Source organism: Hippocampus comes, unplaced genomic scaffold, assembly GCF_001891065.2.
Source record: "Hippocampus comes isolate QL1 unplaced genomic scaffold, H_comes_QL1_v1.1 scaffold160, whole genome shotgun sequence".
Lineage (NCBI taxonomy): Eukaryota > Metazoa > Chordata > Actinopteri > Syngnathiformes > Syngnathidae > Hippocampus > Hippocampus comes.
The window spans coordinates 167,764-180,272 of NW_017805827.1; the positions used below are offsets into that span (position 1 = coordinate 167,764).

General features: G+C 45.0%; 1 protein-coding gene across 1 annotated transcript in view; it reads right to left on the minus strand.

Moving 5' to 3' along the window:
• The window catches only part of LOC109526180 (ATP-binding cassette sub-family A member 1-like), a 147,281-nt gene that overhangs the window by 121,160 nt on the left and 13,612 nt on the right, over positions 1-12,509 (minus strand). The window lies entirely within an intron of this gene.

A 12,509-nucleotide genomic window follows, 5' to 3' on the forward strand; every position in this document is an offset into this window, starting at 1 on the left:
TGTGTAAATTTAATACACTTCATCTTCAGCATGTTTAGTGCCACTTTTGTAAGTAACCACGCCCCCGTCCAGACCACGCCCCCGTCCAGGCCACGCCCCTTCCGCTTTTTTCATCACTCGCCATTGCCATGTATGCAATTTGATGGATAGAAAAATACCGTTCAAGAGGAAGCTGCATCCCAATTTGGACTTTGTGTTCACTGTTAAATAAAGAAAAGTGCATTTTTCCAGTGTATGTGGAGTTATATGTGAGGTTCGCAAATTATGACAATAAACATCTTTTTATAACAGTTGTTTTTGAGACTTTTTTTTTTAAATGTGGGTCAAATATGGCTCATGGAAGATGTGGCTTAGTTGAGGTTGAATTAAGGCTGATATCAGGAACCTGTTCTGGCCCAGCGTCGGGCCGGAGTAGGGCCGGATATGGTTATACAATGCGGCTCAGATCCGGGCCGAATGCAGTGCAGCGCCTGAAAACAGCTTAAACCGGAGCAAATTTAACCCTGCTCAGGAGGTGGTTTAAAAAATTACGCCGGAGTAAATACTAGTTTGCGAGGCAGCAGCGATATCAGTGTTGTGTCCAAGGCCAAGGCCAAGGCTGTCATGTTTGCGAGGTGGTGGTGGACCCCAAAAAGCAGGCAAGAGGGAGGAGCAGGGTATACGTGACCAATTGTATTAAAACACAGAAAACTTAATCCTAAAAGTTCCAAGAACACAAGGAATCCAAAGAACCAAAACAAAACCATAACTGTGGCAAAAAAACTAACAGGAACAGAGCCACGACAGAAACAAGCATGACAGTTGCAAGCAAACAACAATGACCCAACAATGAGTGCTCGGGCTGGGAGTCCTTTTAAAGCACTAATTACCCAACAACCAACAGGTGTGCAGCTGCAGGAGACCCCTACAGTGCCACCTGTTGGTCACAAACCGAAACATGACAAAGGCCAAGGACTTGACTCCGAGGCCAAGGACTTGGAAAATATTCCGAGGCAAGGTCATGGCCAAGGACTTGAGGAATTTTCCGAGGCCAAGGCCAAGGACCAAGGACTTGCCTCCAAGGCCAAGGCCAAGGACCAAGGACTGATTTTGAATACTCAGAGGAGTCAAGCGAAAAGTCTGCTTTAAAAAAAATACGCAGATAACCATGTTATACACGGCGATCGAACAAATTTATTTTCTAATGATCACGTAAGTAAAGCAACAGCTGCGATAAAAGTAATAGATTGGGCGAAATAGCCGTATTGACATACACGTCAATCGAAGAAGTTATATTTTCATTCAGTAAAGCAAGAGTTGCGATTAAAGTAATTTCTTGAGCGATAAAATCGCCAAACATGATGTATCACTTGTCGGCGAAAAAAATGTGGAATTTGATATGTGTTCAGTTATTTCCGTTTTCACGGCCCTCTGAACAGGGTTTGTCGGTCGGCATGGAAGGATTATTCGCTCTGTCCGTTTTTGATCATTTATTGAAGGAGATGGTAGTTGCAGAAACAGAGAATGATATCAGAAGCAGTAGCAGATAGTATAAGCAGATGCAGTAGCAGATGCAGGATAAGTAGCATATTAAGGATAAGGAGCAGTTGCAGGTAATACCGAAAGTAAACAAATGCAATTTAATGAATATATCGACCTTAGGCATCACAATGTAAATGTGTATAGCAGAAATAATTTTACAGTCCCAGGACTCGCTGATCATTAAAGTATGAGTCCCATTATGCATTTAGAGAGTCGCAAATTTTAAATTCTGAAATGGTCAATTTATTCAATTGCATATGACAATAACACAAACAACACCATAAACATAGTTCGAAAAATTTATAGAATTCAGTAGCAGGCCTGCGGATTTCGGAAATTCACGGTAACCGTTTTTCGGTTGCATCGGATTACCAAATGGGAAACCACGGTAACTAATTTTGGGTTCTGTAAACGTTCATCATGGGAACCCATTTTTATATTTTGACTGATACTCATAATCAACAATTCTGATTCTCAAAAGTATGTTTCAATTGTAAATGTTTGAAAACTGCATTAACAATAAACATTACATCAGCAGCTGTATACTCCAGGTGTATTCAATTAAATAAGTGGATCAAAATATGTTGTACTGTACTCATATGGCATCATGAATACAGCATACAACAAAATCTGAGTATTTTTTCCAATCTCACACTGCAAAGATTAATTTACTGGTAATCATTAATACAGGTAAGTATTGATGTGGCTTGACATCCTCTTCCCAAGACGATGCATGTATAATCTACGATCAATTTGATGAAAGAATCTAACACACGTCATCATAAGTTCTACCAACAGTTAACATTAGCATTACTACACCTTGTGACGAATGTTTTATTCATAAAGTTACCATGCTACACCCAGTAAATTATAAAATAACCAATCCTGTTTCATCATATTTTTCATAGCGATTACCTTATCGATCTAATGACCAATTTGCCTCGTAACCGTGCCTCGCGTCGTATCTAGCTCTCGTGTTCTGTGCATACGTCAAAGGTGAGTTTAGCGATACGCCCTATGGACGATTCATATGAAAAATTAGACTGGCATTCCCATTTCTTAAATGTCGTGATTAGTAGACCTTTGTGAGTTTTTTTCGCCGCCATCTCAAATTTTCATCCGCGAGATTGCACAGTTTGCGGACTAAAATACCAACCTGCATGCGCACATAACATTATCTGTTCCGTCCTCCCCCAACACTGAAAACAAAACAAAACGAAAGTAAATTAGAAGAAACTCACTCACACACCACACCACAAACACACATACGGGCGCAGTGAAATCGCGTTGATCACACAGGAGAGATTCGATCGCGTACAGTCAACTTGTGACTTTTATGGTTGAACGATTTTTTGGTACCGTCAAAATGACGCCACCGAAACGACACGCTACCGGGAACGACAGTTACCGTGAAATCCTCAGGCCTGCCGTAGTTGTTTTTGTTTTGTTTTGACTAAGAAATTTCCTTGCATCCCAAAAACGCACATTATTTGGAACTGTACGTCCCGCGGGAAAATTATGCGTCTAGGACGCGGGACGCAGAGGTAACGAGATGGCTGGTATAGTTGACATTAATTAATTTAATACCTTCAACTTCACAATAATAATAAATAATTCAATCAACCATGATTTAAAACTATGTATTATCAATATTCATTTTTCTAAACATGAGAAAGCATTCAGCAAACATAACTGGAATTGAGCAAAAGGACTCCAAATCCCAACGGCCAAACCCGGAAGTGAAGTGCCGGCATTATTGACTCCAGCTGTAGCGCAAATTACTTGGTTCAAACAAACATTCTAGTGCCACCGCACAAACGTGACAACTGTGCAAAAATAACTAAATAAAAGACACCACTGTTACAGAAAGGCTTTACACGCTATTTAAATTGCCGATCGCGAACGGAATGAACCGTGATTGAAACTAACTGTGTTGCCGCTCGTTATACGTCACCCGTCAGTGGCAGCCCCGCCCCTTTTAAAGCGCCAGATAAATCCATTAATATGGGTTTCCCTGGATGGAGTTTGATTTCTTCATGATTTTTACGGTCCTCGGACCCACTTTATACCTGTGGACGAGGGATAAGAGCCAGTGTTGTGTCCGAGGACCAGCAACCCGAGGCCAAGGACTTGACTCCGATGCCAAGGCCAAGGACCAAGGACCGACCTTCGGTCCTCGAGCCGGTCCTCGAGGCCACAACACTGACGATATAAAATGGGACGTGTGAACGTTATAGGGGTAGACTCGCTACGCATGACAAGAGTTGATTGCATACGGGTGGAATGCGTTGCTTTCGTACTGTTTTACTTCCGTCATCTTTCCTTTCTCTCTTCTCTCATCCTTTTACGGTAGACCACAGTGTTGATTTGTCCAGAGAAGTATAAACCATTGTTTTTCGATATGTCACAAACAAGGTGGGCAAAAGGAAGTACACTCTATGCATACGCATGTTTTAGTTCCGTATTATTACGTATTGCACGGCCGCAGAAACCGCAAGTGGGGCTGCACCGGGGTTAATGCGCTTTTCTTTAGTAAGCAGCTTTTTACGTGTGAACGCTCCACAAAATTTACATCGGTATCAGATATATCACAACAAAATACGACGGTGCACCACCGATGTAAATGTGTGCCATGTGAACACCCCTTTAGTCAAGGACAGGGCTGGCAACATTCTCTCAACCAAAACTGAATGCATCAGTCATTGGAAGGAGCACTTTAGTGAGATCCTAAATCATCCTCCCGTCCCCGAAGACACAATCCTCACCATACGCTTCACCACTAATCCGGACTGTCCCATCACCCAAACAGCTGAAGTTAAAGCAGCCATGACAAAGCTCAATAATGGTCAAGTGCCATGTCTATGTGCAATCACAGCAGAGATGCTGAACGCTGGTGGCGACCACCTCATCCTGTGGCTCACACAGATTATCAACCATGTGTGGGACACAGAGTCTTTGCCTAATGACTGGAGGCGGGGCATCATACTTCCCTTCTGGAAGCACAAGGGAAACCAACTGACCTGCAGCAACCATATAGGCATCACGCTCCTCTCCATTCCCGGTAAACTTTTCACCCGCATTCTACTCATCTGAGATCTACCTGCAAACGGAAGCAGACGCCGCCAACAACAAGCCGGATTCATGCCCAACCTTCCACCATCGAACACATCTCTGCTCTCCGACTCCTGATAGAAAAGGCTCGGGAGTTCAGAACTTATTCATTGCTTTTATTGACCTCAAGGCTGCTTTTGACACAGTGGACCAGAGGTGCCACCCGCACTTGCTGGCTAGACGTAATAGCCATGGACCTTGGGGCCTGCAATATAACCCTGGAACAAGGTCAACATCTTGCCCACAACAGATCCACATAGAGAGACCTGGTTGCTATTGTTGGCTCTGCGGGCCATGAAGTTCAAGAGGACTAAAGAAAGATGTCAAATTCCCATTACATGACCATGGAAGAAAAACAACCTTGGAGACTCTGGAGTCAGGAAGCAACGGCGGCCTCAAAAGAGTACTAACATGGAAATCAATGCATCAGTGTCGCCGTTAGCCCTGAGTGCCACTGGGGGTATGTGTCTTTGTTTCCCGACAGATATTATATACGCATAATTGTAAAAAGCACCTCCTAGCCCTCCATGAGGTGAACAGGAGGACAAGGAAGGCCACCCAGAAAGTAGCAGTGAAGGAGGAGAGTTGCTTAGTCAGCCAGACCACCAACTCTCTCTACCTTGATCATCCAGGCATCAGGAACAGAGTTATGTGAAAGGTCGTCCCCATCATCATCTACTGCAGGGAACAGACTGGAAACCTTCGCGATCCTTGATGATGGGTCCGAAAGATCAATGCTCTGACCAAAGGCAGCCAAAGCTTTGGGCATGAAAGGCATCCCCGAAGATCTTCCTCTGTGCATGGTGAGACAAGATATAGAAGTACTACCTGTACACAGTAACCTTCCGTGTCGCCTCAGTGAATAATCCTCGCACGAGCTACAACATAGAAGGTGCATTTACAGCCAGCCGTCTCAGCCTAGCCAAGTATACCTATCCTATTGAACGTCTTCAGCAAATGTTCAGACACCTCTGTGGCTTGCCCATCCCTGCCTTCACAGAAGCTGTGAAGCCTTCACTCCTTATTGGCTCAAATCAGCCTCACCTTGTAACACCCTTTGAAAATGTCAGGCTCAGTCCACCAGGTAGTCCGGCCGCTGTCCACACAAGACTCGGGTGGACCCTCCAAGCCCCAGTTCAGTTCATGTAGCGGCCTACTAACTCCGTTCAGTGCCTAATCACCTTCTCTGCCCCACAACTTGAGGAGCTACACAAACATGTTGAGAGGCTGTGGAAAATGGACTCCCTCACGGTCCCGAAAAAGAAGTAATGCGATCCAAGCAGTGGCTATATTGAAAGCTAAAACCCTCCGCATAAACCTGAGCGGCACCCAAAGATAGGTGACACCCTTGCTTCGCCATCCAGACATGGCCCCAAAGGATTCTGTTATGCCGCTGCTACACAGCACCAAGAGACGCCTCCTGAAAGATCCTGAACAGGCTGATGCCTACAAGAAAGAAATTCAGAAACTTATAGAGTCCGATGCAGTGCATGAGGTCACCTTCGAGACCCCCCCACCAGGAGGAGTGATACATTCCCCAAGAATATACTCTAGGCCTGAATTGGAACTGGGAGAACGACTCCTTGACCTACAAACACAGACCTGTGGCCGATGAAGCAACCACCCTGAGGAACATTTATAAAGTCTTGGCCTCCCAATATGACCCCTTAGGTTATCGGTTGCCCTTCACCTCCCGAGCAAACATCATTGTCAGACAACTGTGGGACAAGCAGCGTGGGTGGATGACACGAACCTCCCTTCAGAACTGATGCAAGCCTGATCGAGTTGGGAAGCAGAGCTAGAATGACTGCAATAGACTGTAAATTTACCCAGTGTGGTAAAAATAAAGGATATCTTATTATTATTATCTTATTAGAATGTTTGTCTGTCTTGTCACTCCCCTGCCCTTATGTTTTCACAGGTGCCCAGATGGAGAGTGCTATGTACGAGGTTCATATCTTCTCCGACGCTTCGGAGAAAGCTTATGGGGTTGTAGCTTACCTGAGAACCGAAGACGATGAGGGTCATGTGCATGTATCCTTTATCCTTGCCCGCTCACGCTCAACATGCGCAGTCCCTCCCACGCCTGGAACTCTGCGCTGCCCTAGTAGGAGCACAACTTGCCCAGTTCCTCAAGAAAGAACTGACCCTTCCAATAACTTGAATGGTGTTGTGGTCTGACTCCACGACAGTTTTGACCTGGCTACAATCACAGTCTTGCTGTTACAAGATCTTCGTGGGCACCAGAGTGGGCGAGATTCAAGAGCTCACCCAGAACTGTACTTGGCGCTAGCACGTAGGATCAGTGAACAATCCCGCTGACGACCTGACACAGGGTAAATCCCTAAGTGACCTTCCGGGCCCGAATAGATGGTCCCAAGGACCTTCCTTCCTACTTCAAAGCCCAAGCAAGTGGCCAGAGAATCCCAATACTGAGTCAGCTGAGGACCCAGCTGAACTACGAAAGACTGTCTTCTGTGCACTGACAGTTGCCCCACTTCCAAGCCCAATGGATCCAGTGTTCGACACATGGCAGGATTTAATTGAAGCCAAGGCCCAGGAGCTACAGGGACAAAGCTCCTCCAACCCTCCTCCAAGCACAATTCAGAAAGATGAGATAGCAGTGTTGCTGCAAGCATAGCAACAGTCATTTCCCGAAGACTACAAGCTGCTAACCAGAGGGAAACCTGTCTTGTCCAAAAGTTCTTTACTTACCTTGTCATCTGAAATTGATAGATCCGCTGACCTAATAAGAGTGGGTGGTCAATTGTGACGCTCAGAAAGACTCAGCGACTACACCTTGTAACCGGTTGTCCGAGACCCATCACATCTGGTAACCCGGCTGCTCATCCAGAAGTACGACACTGACCTGCATCACCCTGGTCCCTAGCGGGTCTATGCCGAACTGCGAAGATCATTCTGGATCCTGAGAGGCAGAGAAGCAGTCCGCAGACACCAGCACTATTGTGCAGACTGTCGACGCTGGAGAAAAAAATTCCATTCCATTCCCAAAATGGCGTATCTACCAGCTGCCCGCCTTCGATCATTCAAGCCAGCCTTCCACTCCACTGGGGTGGACTGTTTCAGGCCAATTCTGATCAAGGTGGCCCGACGTCATGAGAAACACTGGGGAATAATCTTCAAGTGTCTCACAACCTCCTGAGAGCCATGGACGCAGATGCATACCTGATGGCTCTCCGCCGGTTCATCGCCAGACGTGGAATGCCTGCTGAGGTGTGGTTCAAGGGTGGGGAGCATGAACTTCAAGAGGCCTTCGCCAGCATGGCACCCACTCTACAGCAACGGCTTGCTCGTCAACAAATCAAGTTCCACTTTAAGCCCCCTGCACCACCTCATTTCGGTCCGTGAAAACGGCACTTTACACCTGTGTAGGAGCACAACCAGTCTAGGAGGATGTCCTGCTCACTGTCCTGCTGGAAGTAGAAGCAATCCTTAACTCCAAACCACTGGGCTATGTCTCCTCTGATGTAGCCGATGCCGACCCTGTGACTCCAAACAGCTTGCTGATGGGGCGGCCTGATAGATCGCTCCCCGAGGTTGTGTATCCGGAGATGGAGACCCTGAGTCGCAAGCGTTGGTGACACTCTCAGGTGCTCGCTGACCAATTCTGGTCCAGGTACATCAGGGAGTAGCTTCCTACACTGCAGATCAGGCAGAAATGGCATTCTGCTACAACGGAGCTCTTGGAGAAGGCAGTCGTCATGGTAGTAGAGACCCTCAGCTGCCCAGCGCTTCGTGGCCCATTGGACAAGTGACTAAGGTTCACCGAAGAGATGACGGGTGTATTCGGTCAGCTGAGGTGGACATTAAAGGTCATCTGTACACCCGCCCTGTCGCTCACCTAGTGTGGTTACCCATTTTACCATCCGGGGAAGATTAGACCAGTTGCACATTTGGGGGTGGCTGTAGAAAAGGCTTAGCCCGCTCCTTGGTTTATTTATCGTGAGACATTCATGTTGACGCATTTAAGTATCGCATTATTTCTGCGCCTGCCAGTTTCCGAGTTTGCGTCCTGACCAAGGTCATTCCGTTCCGATCAATTTCAGCCTTTGTGTCGTTTCAACTCTTTTGTGCCATTTACCCCATCAGCGATTCGCCACAAGTACATTACCAAATGTGAGTACGATGAGGTGTATTTCTCCTATTGAATTAGTTGCAACTGTTGTGCGCGAGTGTGTTAGCCGCATTAGCATCGGGCCGCTGCAGTTCGCTGCTAATACCTGTTAATACAGAGGCATCGTTTGTAATTTTAGTTGTGTTCATGGTGCGACATCTGTAGATCCTTCCCATCCTGATGACTACCGTGTGTCTTTTGTTTACAAATGTGTGTCGGCCTTCGTTTCCATAAGTGTAAATGTAGTTAATTCATGTGGCCCCTAGATGGTGCCATTACCCTGCATTGGATTGGTGATTCCTTGGTTGCATTCAGGAATATGATTAAGATTCAGATTCAGAAAACTTTATTTATCCCCGTGGGGCAATTAGATGATTAATGTTATAACATTGAAGTTTCTTTTCTCACTCGTAGAATCGATCAGTCTCCCTCTTCATTCTTTGATCCCTCTTCATTCTGCAATCTCTCAACCCCTACTCAAGGCCCCTCTTCATCCCTATTCATCAACCCTCTCAATCCTTCAATCTCTTCATCCCAACATCACACTATATTGCTTGTATTTCCCTGTATTCACTTTAACACTCCCAGTAAAGTATATTGAAACACCCCCTGGAATTCTCTTCCTACCTGTGCTCTGACCGGCACACCATGTGGTTGACAGTTATCCCTTAAACAAATCAGTCCTATCGCCTCCCCAACAGTATTGTAATTTGCACATGTTATCAATAAAAAGTTGAGCAGAGAGCACAGGGGTTTTGGTACAATTTGAGAAGCAATTACTGTTGTTTGCTTTAAAGAATCGTGCTCCCTGTCGACAGTAAAGACAATCCTTACTGAGTCGCGTCTCTTTGTTCAAGATTGCATGATGTGAATTCCATGACACTCGATTAATACCTTTGCCCAAAAATAAATCTACATTTTATTGTCCCTGAGCAAAAACGCAATCGAAAGATGATTGTCAAAAGATTGCCCAAAAGTCAGAGGCTAGATGAAAGTGGTCGAAGATATCATTGAAATGGAAATGTTGACATTTATTCTTTGAAATTAGAGATAGATTTGAGAGATTGTGTGATACCTGGATAAAGTTTATCGCAACCTATGATATTGCTTGAAGAGATGGATAAGATACCCTATGGATATTATTGCACTCAATTTTCATTTTTCTTTTGTTGATTTTGTTTCCCTTTTTCTTTTTTATTATATGTTGGTCTGTGTTTTAGGACATTGTATCAATGGGTATGTATGAACCATAATCCCTTTGAAAGGGGGTATTACTCGATGTATTTTTTTGTTGCCAGAAGTCGATGTTGTTCCATGTATGTATAGACATGCATTTTTTTCTTTCTTCGACTTGAAAATTAATAAAAAGTTCAACAACAAAATAAATGATTTGGCAGTTGCACTCTGGAGCGACAGATTTAACAGCAGCACACGATAAAACGACATTAAATAAAACTGCCATGTGATCATTCTCTTTTCGCCAATGGACACTACAGCTTCGTGTTTGCTTTCAAAAGTTAGTTTATAGCAGATGTGTTCACATTTTTAGCATGATGTCTCTGGTGAAAGGACACTTGGATCCTCTCCTCTTTCATCTCTAACTGCTTCAAACAACAAAGTGTATGCAGGAAAAGTGATTAAGATTGCACGACTGTACTGTGTCTAATGTGTTGTGTTGTGTCGTATTATTATTTTGACTTCAAGATGGTGCCGCGAAAGTGGCTGCCTTTCCAGCAGCTCCTGTATTTTGTTCTTCTACTTCTTCCTTTCATAACTTTGCTACTGTGAATTGGGAATTTCTCCATTGTGAGACTACTCAACTCAACTCAACTGTATTTATAGAGCACTTTCAAACAGCCATCGCTGCGTACAAAGTAATGTACATGGAGCAATTTAACATATACAACACACAGTAAAACAAATCGTGAATAAAGACGGTAAACAGCACCGAACAGCAAAACCAAGAACAAATCTAAGTCATGCTGAGTCAAATGCCTAAGAATACAAGTGAGTTTTGAGACGGGTTTTGAAGATGGGCAGCGAGGAGGCTTGCCGAATGTTCAATGGGAGGTCATTCCAGAGAGAGGGACCAGCAACAGAAAAGGCTTGATCCCATCTGAGCCTCAGTTTAGTTCTTGGTACTTCGAATAATGTCTGGTCCGCAGACCTGAGGCGCCGGGCAGGTGTGTAGGGGCGGATGAGCTCAGAGAGGTAAGGTGAGGTAAAGAGGTAAAGTAAAGAGACTAATAAAGGATTTCTTATCTTATCAGAAATCAAATTTTCCCAGACTTCGAAGTTTAACACTGGTTGACCATAAGCAGTCGACCATAAGCAAGAACTAAGTCTGAAGTATGTGTCAGAGTTTTTCTCGGACAAAGTAAAAGAAATGACTCGGCACACAGGGAAAATTGTCTTCAATATCGGCGGGAGGGATCTCTGAGAGCGAACGACGGTAGTTGCCCCGATGATCACACACTCGAGCCCCATTCCCGCCAATTCAGACTTTTATTTTAACATCCAAGGAAAACACTGCATACCGCACCCCCGGTCCGGCCCCTCGGTAGTGATTGGTTACCGGGGTTTAAGCTTTGAACCACCGGCACATTGGCGCCTTTCTGTCTGGTCTGCACTATATCAACATGTTGCAGACTTTGCGGACGACAAATGTCGACTGGGAGCGACGGGTGTTCTCAAATCGTCTTTTGTCGTTCAACCGCTGTTCCCGAATTATTCATTCCCCCTTTGTGACCGAATCTCGCCCTCTCTCCTTTGATCGCCCACCTGCATTGACGTGCTAATTGTGGACTTCGACAGCCCTCCGCCCAAATTAAATGAAACTTTAAACATGATACAATTTTTTTCATAGATTCCTCGAACAGTATGTCTTTGTTCATGTGTCCGGCTGGTCAAATTAAGAGTCCATCAGTCTTACCAATTCCTTTGATCGTTATTTTACAGGAAAACATACATGAATATTAAAATCCCCCATGAGGAGAATATGATCATATCTGAGCCTGACTTCAGCAGCAAAAGTTGAAGTCATTTAAAAAGTCCTTGCATTTAAATGGTGAGGACAGCACAGCCAACCTCTCAGAAATTTTCTTCAAAGCTGGTGATTGATGTGATGAATGTACAGTTTACATTTAAAAATCCATTCATTTTCCGAACCACTTTATCCTGACAAGGGTCGCAGGGGGTTCTGGATCCTATCCCAGCTGGCTTCCGGCAGGAGGTGGGGGACACCCTGAACTGGTTGCCAGGCAATCACAGGGCACACGGAGACCTACAAATATACGCTCTCACTCACACCTTGGGGGAATTTGAAGTCAACTCAACTCAAGTCAACTGTATTTATAGAGCATTTGGAAAAAAGCGATCGCCGTATACAGTGTTGTACATGGAGCAACTATCATATATACAACAATAAAACAATAAATCAGTCACAAAGATGGTAGAAAGCACCAGTCAAACTAATATCAAGTCTGAGTCATGCTGAGTCAAATGCCAAAGAATACAAGTGAGTTTTGAGGCGGGGTTTTAAAAATGGGCAGCGAGGGGGCTTGCTGAATGTTCAGTGGGAGGTCATTCCAGAGAGAGGGACCAGCAACGGAAAAGGCTCGATCGCCTCTGAGCCTCCGCTTAGTTCATGGGACTTCTAATACTGTCTGGTCCGCAGACCTGCAGGTGTGTCGTGGTCAGGGATGTGTTCCTCGAGCCGGTCCTTGGCCTCGAGGACCGGCTC